The sequence below is a fragment of the Notamacropus eugenii genome, chromosome 1 (assembly GCF_028372415.1).
Source record: "Notamacropus eugenii isolate mMacEug1 chromosome 1, mMacEug1.pri_v2, whole genome shotgun sequence".
In the NCBI taxonomy this organism is placed as follows: domain Eukaryota; kingdom Metazoa; phylum Chordata; class Mammalia; order Diprotodontia; family Macropodidae; genus Notamacropus; species Notamacropus eugenii.
Genome location: NC_092872.1, coordinates 253,963,521 through 253,976,604, shown reverse-complemented (window position 1 = coordinate 253,976,604; position 13,084 = coordinate 253,963,521). Strand labels below are relative to the sequence as shown.

General features: G+C 37.7%; 1 long non-coding RNA gene across 2 annotated transcripts; it reads right to left on the bottom strand.

Moving 5' to 3' along the window:
• Positions 1-5,229: 5,229 nt before the first annotated feature.
• Positions 5,230-12,231, bottom strand: LOC140525041 (uncharacterized). 2 transcript variants are annotated; one of them, XR_011973908.1, is made up of 4 exons: positions 12,065-12,231; positions 9,436-9,807; positions 6,778-6,965; positions 5,230-6,310 (listed from the first exon to the last, which is right to left on the bottom strand). It is a non-coding gene; the product is annotated as an uncharacterized lncRNA (long non-coding RNA). The 2 variants fall into 2 exon arrangements; XR_011973910.1 differs by lacking the exon at positions 12,065-12,231 and adding an exon at positions 10,532-10,619.
• Positions 12,232-13,084: the final 853 nt, after the last annotated feature.

The window sequence follows — 13,084 nt, the reverse complement described above, 5'->3', positions numbered from 1 at the left end:
GTTTAAGAATCCTTGGTATAGAGAAGGAATAGAAGATGGCTTGGAATAGAGTATTGGTGAATGTCCCTCATTAATAGGGATAAGCTGGGTGAAAGTACAGCAAAGGAAGCTGAAGAGTCAGATATGTGGGAGTACTACAAGAGGCAGCTCAATTCAATGGAGTAACATATGACCTTGAAATTATTAGAGACCTGGTTTTATGTCCTGTCTATGGGAATGTGGGCAAATCCTTTTATGTTTTAGTACTCCAAGAAACTTTGTCTAAAACTATAAGATAAAATAGTAAGTACAAAACTATAAGATTTTACATAATTAAACTATTGACCAGATGTCAATGTTTAGGAACATTTTGGTAGGTTTTTATTGCCCTCCACATTTTTGTCAAAGGGCTAACATTTCATTCTCATCTTCTTTTCCAATGTGACATTTTATTTTTATATCACTGATCCTTTGCAATTTGCAATGTCTGAGGTATCATTTGGGATTTTTTACGTTGGGGTAGGGGAAAGAGGCATATTATCATTCAGTTTTCTCAACAATTTTGTGCATATTTCCTGAATGTAATAGGGGTCTTAAAAGATGGAGGTGTTGATAAATGGAACACTAGGTAATCTATATTTGAAAAAAAGAATCTTCAGTGTTCAAACAATCACTAGTCTTATCCTAGCCATCATTTGGAGATTGTCACAGGTGTAGAAAGAGATTGCTTCTTATTAGTATTAGATGACCTCAGATTGACTAAGAAGTGATGACAGTTTTTGCTTTGAGAACCTATTGGCTATAATATCTTACATGAGATAGTCAAGAATAGAGGAATAGTGCTATAGCTAAGGTGAACCAGGTAGGAATGCCAGATTCAGCTGTGCTGCAGAAACGCTGCTAGTGACAAGAAGGAAGAAGCACATGCCCAGTGAGTGCAGAAGCAGTGGAATGGGGACACACCTGGTTGTAGGCACTTATAGGAGGCTTGAAGACTTTGCTAGAGGACTTTGTTCCCCTGTTCCACCAATGAGAGAGTGAGAGGAATCTTTTATATTCTTTCAGCAAGTAGAAACAATGGATTTTAGAATCTTGTCCCCAAGAAAAAATGGCTACTGGGCAGTCTGCAGCTGGCACCTTCCTGCTCTCTCTCCCTTGACAACATGACTCCATCCCATTGGAGCTCCTTCTTAGTTTGGTCTTGATCCTTTCTCTACCCCTGTGGCTTCCTTCGTGGTTTCCCAGAGTTTCTGTCCCTTCAATATGATGCAATGTCCTGGTCATTGCAAAGTGCATTTGAAGTCACTTGATGCTTCTGTTCCTTGTGTCAGAATTGCTAATTTTGGTTCTGAGTGTTTCTGTGAGATGACTAGCACATCTAAAAGATTGTTTGTCATGGCTACTGCACCCACTTATCCCCCACCCGTACTGTCTATAAAATCCATTAACTTGGCTACATTGTGGCCAGACAAGGAGAAGGAAGAAAATTAAAAGAGAAGTACAGCATCAAGGTAATCCAGGGAGAAGAATTACTGGCATAGAAGGACAGCGTGGTCAATAATATCAAAGGTTTCAGAGAGGTCAAAAGATGAAGACTGATAAAAGGTAGCATAATTTTGCAAATAAAAGACACTTTAGAGAGTATTCTGGGAAGATGGTGGAGTAGGTCAGAAAATTCCAAGCTCTCAAGATATTCCTCCACAAATGAGAACAATCAGGCCTTGGAGTGGATATTGAGGAGTAAAATTAAGTAAGAGTAGGAACAGAAATGGGTCCTCCTGGGACAAATGGAGAAAATCTGAAGAGAAGTCCCAGGATGAGGTTTGGTTTATGTGAAAAATAAAACCTCTGAGCTTAGTCGTAGGCTCCCTTTAAATAACAAACTGCAAGCCCTAGGGTTAGCTGGATTGGGAGGCTGTTTAGGCCCTAGCTTTAGGAAATATTACTCTTTGAATAGTGAGGGGAGTGGGGCATCTCAGCCAGGGAAGGTGGAGGGAATCTTTGCTGACAAGTGATTGCAGAGCTAGCTGTGCTGTGGAGAGTGTTGGGGCAAGAAGGAGCCAGTACATGCCTGTGAATGCAGAAGCAGTGGGGCAGAGATGCCCCTCAAAGTGAGTACTTGCAGGAGGCTGGAGGACTTTGTTCCAGTTCCATGCCAGAGGGGAGAACTGAAGGAGAAACTCAGGCCAAAGGGACCATCACCAATATTCGAGGACTAAAGGTGGTTATAAAAGCTGAAGAATTAATTTTTTAAAAATTCTTATGCAAAGGATAAAAAAAATCAAACCATAGAGAATTCCTATAGGAATGGAAAAGATCGGTGTTCATATTCATAGGAAGATAGTGAAGCAAGGAAACATTGTTCTACGCCAAAGAAGAACATGAAATGGTAACCTTCTCACAAAGAATTCACAGCTGAATTTTGAAAAGACTAAAAACCAATTGAGAGAAATAGAGGAAAAATTTAAAAAAAAATCCAAGAAAAGCACAAAGATTATGAAATGAAAGTCAACCAATTAGAAAAGAAAATTCAAAATCTTTAGGAAGAAAATGACTCGTCAGAAATCAGAATTGGGGAAGGGGAAGCCAAGGAAGATATCAAGAAATAATAAAATAAAATATAAAGAATGAAAAAATAAAAGAGAAAGTGAAACATTTTATAAGAAAACAGCTCACCTGGAAAACGTAAGAATAATTGGACTCTCTGAAATCTACAATCAAAGAAAGAATCTTGATACAAATAATGTAAGAAATAATTAAAGAAATTTGACCTGAAGCATAGGTACAAGACTTTTAAGTAGAAATAGAAAAATATCCACGTATTACTACCTGAAAGAGATCCTGCAAGGAAAACCCACAGTCAGTTTCCAAACCCATAGCTCAAGGATAAAACATGAGCAATAAGAAAAAAATAACTTAAATATGGTGGGTGCCACAATTAGATTCACAAAAAATTTAGCAGCATGGACACTAAAAGATCATGATTCTTTGAACACTATATACAAAGAGCAAAAGAATATCACACCCAGCAAAGCAAAATCATAATCCTGGGTGAAAAAAATAGATATTTAATGAATGGTCAGACTTTCAGGACTTTGTTAAAAAAACAAACTTTGAACTTAATAGAAGATATGATGTCCAAGAGCCAAGAGAAGTATAATGTGCATATCAGAGACTCAATAAGGACAGACAGGTTACTTTTATGTATGTAAAATTTAAAACATATGTCTAAGATTGTTATTCGTATAGGCTGGTTCATAAAAACGATTGAGGTAGACTAGAGTAGGATATGACTTTAAAAAGTCAAAAATTATTTGGGAATAGCTAAAAAGAGTAATTATTTTATACAAATGAGGTCCAAGAAGAAGAACCAACAAACAGGAATTAGATGGGGGAGGAGGGCTGTTATTTCTGGAAACCTATTTCCATTAGGAATGGGTTAAAGAGGGAACAAGACATACATCTATAAGACTATAAAAGTTTTCTAAATTCAGAAAGAAATAAAGCACTAAGGGGATAAGGAGGGGGAGAGGATGACGGAGGTATCTCTACAGGGGAAGGTGAGGAAGTAGGTTAAAGGGGGACATAGAAAGGAGTTTAGATTTAAAGGAATGGGAAGATAAAATATGGGTCCTTGGAAGGCTTCTAGGTTTAGTAATATGAAGACAAGATAGAGGGCATAAGTAAAGGAGGAGAGGAGTTAGGAGGGATAAGAAATACACACAAACATAACAGCAAGATTAGAAGTAGATTTGTTAGGACAATATATGTATGTATATATGTATGTGTATATAAGTTTATATGTATCTATATAAATATATCTGCACTTAATTGCAGCCTTCTGAAGGCAGGAGGAGTGAATAATCAAAGTAAAAAGACTGACCATGAAAAGGAGGAGAGACAGAAAAGGGCAATATAGTTGGGGTTGAACAGGGCAGAGAGATTTCTATGTGACTTTCCAGCTGGCCATGTGTGACTCAGCACCTTGTATCTTTAAGATGAAAAGCCAGTCATGAAGGACTCAGATGTACTGTGCCTCCCAGAAGTTGAAGCAAAGTCTTCTCCACTGAGTTAGAGAGCTGTTGCTAACTTGGCACATATTCAAAAAAACATGTTTTGTCATTTTGAAGGGTGAAAGCAAGAAGCAGCCAAGGAATCTCTGGAATTGTTTTTTACTTCCTTCTAAAAATGAGAGAGTTGAGCACATGTTCACAAATAGTAAGGAAGAAAGCAATTGACATAGAGACACTGAAAATTAGCAAAAGACAAGGGTGGACAGAAAGCACAAGTGTCAGCAGAGAAAGGAGCTATGTATGATTAAGGGCCCAAGTAGAGGAGTTCATAGTTCCATAGAGAAATGCTACCTTCTTTTTCTATTCTTCCACCTCCATCTATCATACTAAAACAAAACAAAGGAAGTTTGTGTGGAATGAAGAAGTAATTTAGAATATAGAATTGTGGGGAAAACTTGCTCTTTTTTTCAAAGAAATAGATATTCTTGTTTTTTTCCAGTGAGAGATGGAGTTCAGTTTCTTGGTTAGAAGGAACGGAATGTGAGAGGACTAAACAGAAAAGAGAAATCTTAGAATATATGTGGGGGGAGGCAGGGAGCTAGAGAAAATTTCTGTGTTCAGTAGCAAGTCTGTAGTAAAAGAGAAGGCAAATGATAGGAGAAATTCCATGTTGACATTTGGTAAGGAATACATGTCTCTATAGTGCAAGAGAACAAGGGATTTTGACATGGAGGTCAACTGAAGATGGAACTGGTTCACCACTGAGTCAAGATGCTGAAAGGAAGAAGGTGATACAAGAAATGAAGGGAGGATCTTGGAAAACAGGGAGACATAGAAGTGAAGGAAAAAGGAGAGATGCAGAAAGTGTGAGCTCCAGGAAAAAAATGACAGTGTGTTGCAGTGAATAAAATGCTAGATTTGGAATCTGAAAAATATAGGTCTGAATTCTTCAAATAATTCTTTAGAACTGTGAGACCATAGGCAAGTCCAATGATGTCTAAGAACTATAGTTAACTCTCTCAGATTCAGCTAGTGAGTTACAGTTGTGTTCTTATGTTTCTGGGACTTTGCCAACAAAAGCACATATCCTTCACAGATTGATGTGTTGCATTTTGTTGTAGCATAGATGTGGTCTTGAGTGGCTAAGACCTAAACTCTAGAATTTGTACGACACTGGATAGTTATGAGTCCACCAATGGACAGTGGTTTAATCACCTGGTGACCATGCTAGCCAAGAGCAGAAAAGTTCGTCAGTAGGGTGCTTGTCTCCAGAGGTTGGTTCTCCTTTGAATTTAACCTTTGAAAATGGTCCACTAAAGTAAAGATGGATGGACTATCTCCACTCATCAAAGTATTATAGATGGAAAGTCAGTAGGGAACTCAGAGCCCATGTAGTTCAATCCATTCATTATAGAGATGAAGAATCTGATACGAGAATAAATAGTAAATTGACTTGTCCCAGGACACACAAGTTGTTAGCAGTAATCATACGTAACTCCTTTCTCTGCTGACACTTGTGCTTTCTATTCACTCTTGTCTTTTGGTGATTTTCAATGTCTCTATGTCAATTGCTTTCTTCCTTACTACTTGTGAGCATGTGCACATAGATTCCAGGTCCTCTGCCCATAAAGTCAGGGTTTCTTCCATATTACCATGCTGTTTCTGAAGTCATGAATCCTCAATGTATGGAAGTGCAGGCAAACATTTGCACATTAGGACTTATTAGCAACACCACCACATTTATTGTTCCCTACATTCACAATTAAGAGCTATACAATGCCAGAGAAGATGATTCATCAGGATATTTGAAAATTGCAAACTAATATGAGTTTTCTTGGGGGGATATTTTACAGATCTTTCTCCATATCCTAAAACTGGAATTGAGGATGTGAATTAGATCGTGACTGGCGGCACTGGTAACAGAGTTGCACATAATAACTGAAAGACAGCCACTATTACATAATGGAATATAAGGTACTCTGTTAGCCCGACTTTTTTCTGGAAATTAAGACTCATTTTGATCACTGGTGAGAATTTTTCTTTCTTTCAAGGGATTTCAGCAAAAAGACGTGAGAGTACTGAGTGCGAAAGATGAAACCAGTTGTATAATTTACTAAATCAACTTGGTCTTCTTCCTTCATGAGGAAGAAAGCATTGGTGATAATATGGTGGAGCACTGGTGAACCCAACATGATTGGTCTTGATAGTAATTTCATTAGGATCCCCAACTGATTTAAGGGTGAAGTTCTGTAGAATCATGGTAAAGAATAAAAACAACTCCATTCTTGCCAGACCTTCCCCAAGACAAGATCATTTTCCTGGAAGGAAAGAAAATTGTACCTTGAAATCTTCCCAGAACATCACAGTGTCAGACAAAATAAAACAGATTCAGTGATTAAGGGCAAGAGTGGGGAAAAGAGGAAAAGTCATTAGACCTGAGACTCAAAGTCTCCATCTATAGAATGGGACAAATAAGAGTATTTACATAATCCAATTCACTGTCTAGTAAGAGGAAATGGCATAAACAAAAATTTCTTTTGTCTTTACAGTGCTACTGTGGTCAATGAAAAACAGGGTGAATCAAAATAAATATATGCTTTTCTCTTATTCGTCATTCAGAACCACATCCAAGTTAGCTATATCTAAGAAGACTTCATTAAGGGGAGCTTCCTATGAGATCATGACAGTGAGACTTGATTTTCTCATGTCTAAAATGATGTCAGAGTATCAAATGATATTTATGATGTTTTCCAACACTGGATTCCACAGACCCATGACTGTTTACCTTGGGGAGGACATGTTTTTGGAACTGAATGTCATGGGTCACTGCATGGGGCACATTGAAAGGTGTGAGGTTAATGACTCTTTGCACTTCATGCACCACAGCATCCAAATATGGCATATCTTGTCTGTCCTTTATGGAAGTAACTCGACTATATCCAATCACATGATTAATTTCCTCACGAATTTTTGCTGCAAAGACAAAAATAGTAATAATCACTGAACTTCCTGTTCTCCTGGAAATGTGCAACAGAGCCTGTAAGGAGTACCTGCCTGATTACGACTTAAAATAATTCTCAGTTTTACTCAGTGTCCTCCTTCTACATAGTCCAGGAAACAGAGGCTTTTTCAACAGCGATGGAATAATTTTCTGTGACTTAGTGGATAGGAGTCAGGAAGAACTATGTTTACATTCTCTTTAGACACCATCTGTATGTATTCACGCAAGTCATTAAACCTAACTGAGCCTCATTTTCCTTATTGGATAAATGGGGATCATAAATTATATGTCTTGTAAGTTTCCCTATATCTCTAAATCTATTATCCTATGATTTTTAAAATGGAGATAGTAACTATATCTCCTTTATAAGGCAAAAAATGAAATAATATATGTCAAATGATTTGCAAACCTTACATCCTTTATATTGATTCCAGCTAATATTGTGTAAGAAAATAGATGACTTTATATGAATATGATAATGTTGGTGATGATATTATAATCTTGATTCAAACCATTTACTAGGTAGCATCTCATCTCCTGTCTCAATAACCTAGGTTGCTGAGGCAGAGAATCTCACCGTTAAAAATGACAGCGTTACCCCTAGTTGAACAGGAATCCTCTTTCTAATGGAATGAACAAATTGAACACCTTCAACAATCAAGATCTCCTGACTTCTAGGGCAGATGAATCAATTTTGGGAGAATTTTAATAGTCTTATAGTAGGTAATAATAAATAATAAAAATAATAGAATAATAAAAATAAAGACTTAATAGGCAAGTCTTTCCTTATATGAAACTTTCATTGCTCAATTTACAACTTCTTTCCGTGACGACTAGGTCTGCCTCTTTGGATCCATCCTGGTAGGATGTCAGTCATTTGAGGAAAGGGAACATGTTATTTGAGTCTTTCCATCCTAAGCGTTGAACTGAAGGTGTATAGGGACAACTTTATACATCTTAAAGTGAATTGAATTCCCATGATAGACCTTCACATACTTAAATAACTCTCTGATCTTGTTCCAGTGTTTTGTTTTCTTACATATGCTACTGTGTGACCTGTTGCTCATCTGTGTGGGAGTCAAGTAAATCCAAAAAGTGAGAAAGTGGGACCACCTGCTGAGCAAGGTAGAGTGCTAGGAAAGCAGGCCTGGTCAGGAAACACAGCAATTCTACTGTACCTTGGATCTTCAGATATTTCAGAATGAGCAGCAGACCATAACTTAGAGTAAGACTAGTAGTCTCTGTTCCTGCACCAAGTCTGTTGCAGTCATTAATAGGTTTTCTAAGTCAAATTCAGCCTGGGGATTACGTTTATCCTAAATGAGAAGTATGAAATTGATGAAATAATGAGAGAAAGCAGGGCAAATAATTTGAAACCATATGAACTACGTGAAGTTTGTTCTAGAAGCCTTAGCCCCACCTTCATTTCTCTACTCTGAGAAAATAGAACCCTCCTAATTCCCTTAGGCTTCCATTGTTGCACCACAAATTTGCCCTTGCTAGGCAACCTTCTTCCTCTCCAACAATATGGCATATTGGATAGAGCACTAGACTTTGAACGGGGAAGACCTAGATTTAGATTTACCCTCAGCTAAGAGGTATGTATGTGTCAATGAGAAAGTCATTTAACTCCTCAGGGCCCCTTTTTCCTCATATGTAACAGGGGAGAACTGAATCCTTTTGAGCTCTCTATTCACTATCAAAGATAAGTATGGTATGGAGAAGACCAGATCAAGAAATTTACTTAAAACATTAATGATGTGGGAAGTGAACCCTTAGACTGAGTTCCTGACTCTAATGTTCCCCTAAAATGCACAGGGAAAGTTGGGGTATGCCAGTATTTTGCCCTGCTCATCTTTTGGGGAGGGGTCAGAAGCTCTCAACAACCAAATTTCTGCTGACCTATGGGTGTGTGTTGAGCTAAGGATAAAGCAAATATCCAGATTCCTCCTGAGAGAAGGTGGTTATAGAGTTCAGATTCTAAGATCCTACAGAATTCACCTCACATTTGAGCTATTAGGTGCTATCTTTTTATGTCCTAAGCTAAACTGGGTTTATTTAACTTCTTAATCGTGCTTGTCCTTCCTCCATCTTGAAGAACTTTTCTCTTGAGAGAGAAGATGGCAGCAAAACAGGCCCTGACATTGCCTTCTTTCTATCCTCTTTGCACAGTGGTCCTCTTGCCCTAGGAGCTCTCCCCATTATCTATATTTCTTCTTCTTACTTGGACGTTTGATGTCCCAAACATTTTTAGACACTTGGATATATTCTGAGCTTTAGCCTTCCTGACAACGATCTTTCTTTCATGTTGCTGTCTTTTACTGTATCAGTCCTTGATGACACTCACCCTCCAATCATCCTTGGTATTTGCCTTCACCTACTAATGACAGCTCAAGCAGAGCATGAACCCATCCCTTTTACAGACTTCCATGGATTACTTACCCCATTGTAATTTGGAGAACAATTACAGATCTCACGTAGTTTTATTCTTAACGGTTTTCCTCCTTGGATTCATATGGGACACATTTCTCTGTTCATACTTGACATCTGCTTTCATGTCAGGTGGAAAGCCCTGAAAATTGCATCAGAATGTACACCTTGCCCTATGTTTGAGTTGCCCACAGATCTTTAAAGATTCAAAGATTATCTAATGTGCCATCAATGGTCAGCATACAGGGAACACTACAAGAAGAAATGCACACACTTGAGTATGTCCTCAGCTAGTTATCATTCACTATCATGCTCTCTTCACTTCACAGAAAGTCCATTGCCTGCAGTTTGTTTAAAGGTGCTAATCCATCAAAACTTCTTGTTCTGTTGGAAGAAAGGAGAAAATGACAGTTATAGAAATAAAATGAAAAGATAAAGCATTCAATTCTTGCCAAAAGATGTGCTAGAGCCTGCTCTGTTCATCTCAAGAGAACTGGTTGTTAAATTCTAAGTGTGACCATTTACACTTGGACATCTGACAAATACCATAAAGAAGTGCTTAAATTGTTGTTTTATTTGCAGACTTCAAAAATTAATGAGGTAAATGTTAGTGGGGTTCATTTAATATGAAAATATGCCAGGTATTTCTAGGAAGCCATATGTTAAACATTTACCAGCCCACCCCTGCATACTGCCTCTGTGGAGGATTTTTTGGAGTAGTTACACAACAGCTACCTATTCTGTAAAATCGTAATTGATTTACCTTTTCTATTCTTAGAAGAAGCCCCTTCATTGATTCAATTACAGAACCCTTGATATATGTAATAACAATAACAATAATTATTGTTATGTAACACTTTCCATATTTAACACTGTGCTAAAAGCTTTACTAGTATTATCTTAACAATTTAAGTATATGTTGTTATTATTCCCATTTTACAGCTGAGAAAATTGAGCCACGTAGTGATTAAGTGACTAGAGAATAATATCAGAAATAACATCGTGGTTCCACCCCCTGTTACCATCCTGACCTTGGTCAAGTCCCTTCCTATCCCTACACTTCAATTTCTTTCTGTGATTACTGTGAGTGCTGGACTAGAAGACCCACTTCTCAAAGAGGGAGCCCTTGTAGTCCTGTGATTCCCTTCCCAATAAAACGTTCTCCACCAAGTTTAAAGATAAGGACATTTGAGCACAGAGATAGGAAGAGATCTCCAAAAGACCATAAATCCAGCGAGTGGCAGGCAGAGCTGGGATCCTGTCTGAACTATGGACTCACTCAATCTGAGATGAACTTCATTCTTTGTTTAGAGGAAACATGGACCCTGGTGACCACTGATGGACTCTTTTGAACTTGGCATGAAGTTCTGAGCAGGTTTACATTTCTTTAAAAGTTGTCTATTTACCTGATCCAGGACAGTTATTATTTAATTACTGCTAAATGGTTTCACACAGATGCAAGGTGCATGGTTCAAGGACAAGAAGGAGTGATGTGGATTCTAGAATGAGGTCACTTTGAGTCAGCCTTCTAATCATTATTATCAGGGAGACTCATGGTTATGGACAGTTTTTAACATTGTCATGGTAGATAGCAAGAAGAATTTCATTTGGTTGGTGAGGTCATCCAGGTGCTCCAATTTGGGGATAAAATAGCACTGGGTGCATCAAACCCCCAAACTTCATACTCTTCTGGACAAGATGGAATTCTATTTCATTCCGGTTTCTATGTTGAGTTTCAGTTGAAGGTAATAATGAGAAGTACATCATTATCAGACCTTTACAGAGCTTTTAAACTCATACACAGCCATAATTAGAGCATTTTGTAGTGTAAAATGCAATTGTGGTGCACTATCTCCTTTGACCATTCCTGTGAGGCCAGCAGTGCACATAATGACTTGGCTTGGTATCCTGGGAAGGGACCTTGACTTGGAGTCAGAGGATCTGGCTTCAAATGCAATCTCTGCTCATGACTTCCTATGTGACCTTGGTCAAGTCATTTGCCCTAATTAGGGCTTCAGTTCCTTATGCGTCAAATGAAATTGTTGGAGTGAATGTCTTCCAATTTCTCATTCAACTCTAGATCTATGAGCCTATGACTCTCCATAGCATTTTATCATTTACCAGGCTCTTTACAGATATTGGGTTTCTTTTTTAATTTTCATGCAAATTCTGTGAGGTAAGGCAAGCATTACTTCCCTCACTTTTCAAATTGAAAAACTAGACACTGAGTGACTCAGTCATTTGGTGCTGCTGCTGTTTGTACTTTGTTACTGAGGTCTATGTCATCATGGAGGTGATGCCATGACATGATAAGGTAATTGGATTTAAGTGATCAAGGGCAAAAATGGATTAACCAAGGGAAGGGACACTTGCTTAGGGTAAACAAGACAATAGTGCCAACAACAGCAAGAGGGCAGAGAGGTTCATTTCTTATATGTTTTCTTTTCCAAGGAGAATGATACATGCCCTAAAAATAATTGAACAAAATGACTGAGCCCTAGGATTCAGGGCAGGTCAAACTTGAGCCTTGAAGTTAGAGGCCATCGGGGAGAAATTGGAATGAGAGAGCGTGAGGACCAGGCTTTCCCTGCTCACAGCTCCTAACTGCACCATAAATTATAGAATATATGTGGCACTTTACCTTGTCAAAAGCCTTAGGTTTCTCTGTGTAAGAATAGCAACTTGTAAAGTTTTGTTAAGTGGTGCCATATTCTGCATTCTTCTCCCTTCTCAGGAAGCAAACTCAAAATTCTTGTTATGTTTGACGTGTTCCTTAATGTATCAATCATATTAGAACAAGTTGTAGTTTTCTTAAATTTTATACTTAACTGCAAAGGAAGAAAAGAAAAAAAAGTATTTCCATGTGCACAGTACAATGTGAGAGGAGATTCAAAATATACATCCACAAATTTCTATTTCAAGAAAACTTATATAATAAATATTAAACATTGTGTTTAGAGTTTTCCATCTTCTGTTTGCTTCCTTGTAAGTTTAGTTTGTTCTGTGCCCTACACTATCTACTTTGCTCCTTTTCCCCCTTCCTCCTCACCCAAGATGGCACAATTAAGTGCAGATACGTACACATGCAAGTATACATACATATAAAGATATTGACACATAAAGACCCATATATGCATGCACTCACACATCCATGTACTTAGATATTAATAAGCATAGTCATATATAGACATATTCATTAATAAGTATCTATGTAAGATCATACTAATTAATCCTCTGTTTCTCTGAGGGTCAATAACATCCTCTTCATAAGTCCAAGTCTTTCTATATTTTTCCAGATCTAACAACTAATGATTTCCTGTATCACAACAATATTCCCACCTTATACGGGCTAGTTATTTTAAATAGTCCAAAACAGTGTTGATAACTATGACTGACTTATAGTGTAGTTTCCCTGTTTTTCTCTTTTGATTAAATCTATTTTAGCCTTAATTTTGTCCAAGATGGTGATTAATACTCTTGCTTCTTTTTCCCTTACAAATTCTACTCCTGATCTTTATTTTATGTTTGTGCATGTCTTCTTGCATATCCCTAGCTCTCCTGACTCCTCTACTTTATTCTATCTTCTACCTTGCCCTCCTATTACTTAATCTAACCCCCACCAGGATCCCTCCCTTATTCTCCCATTCCCACAAAACAAAAT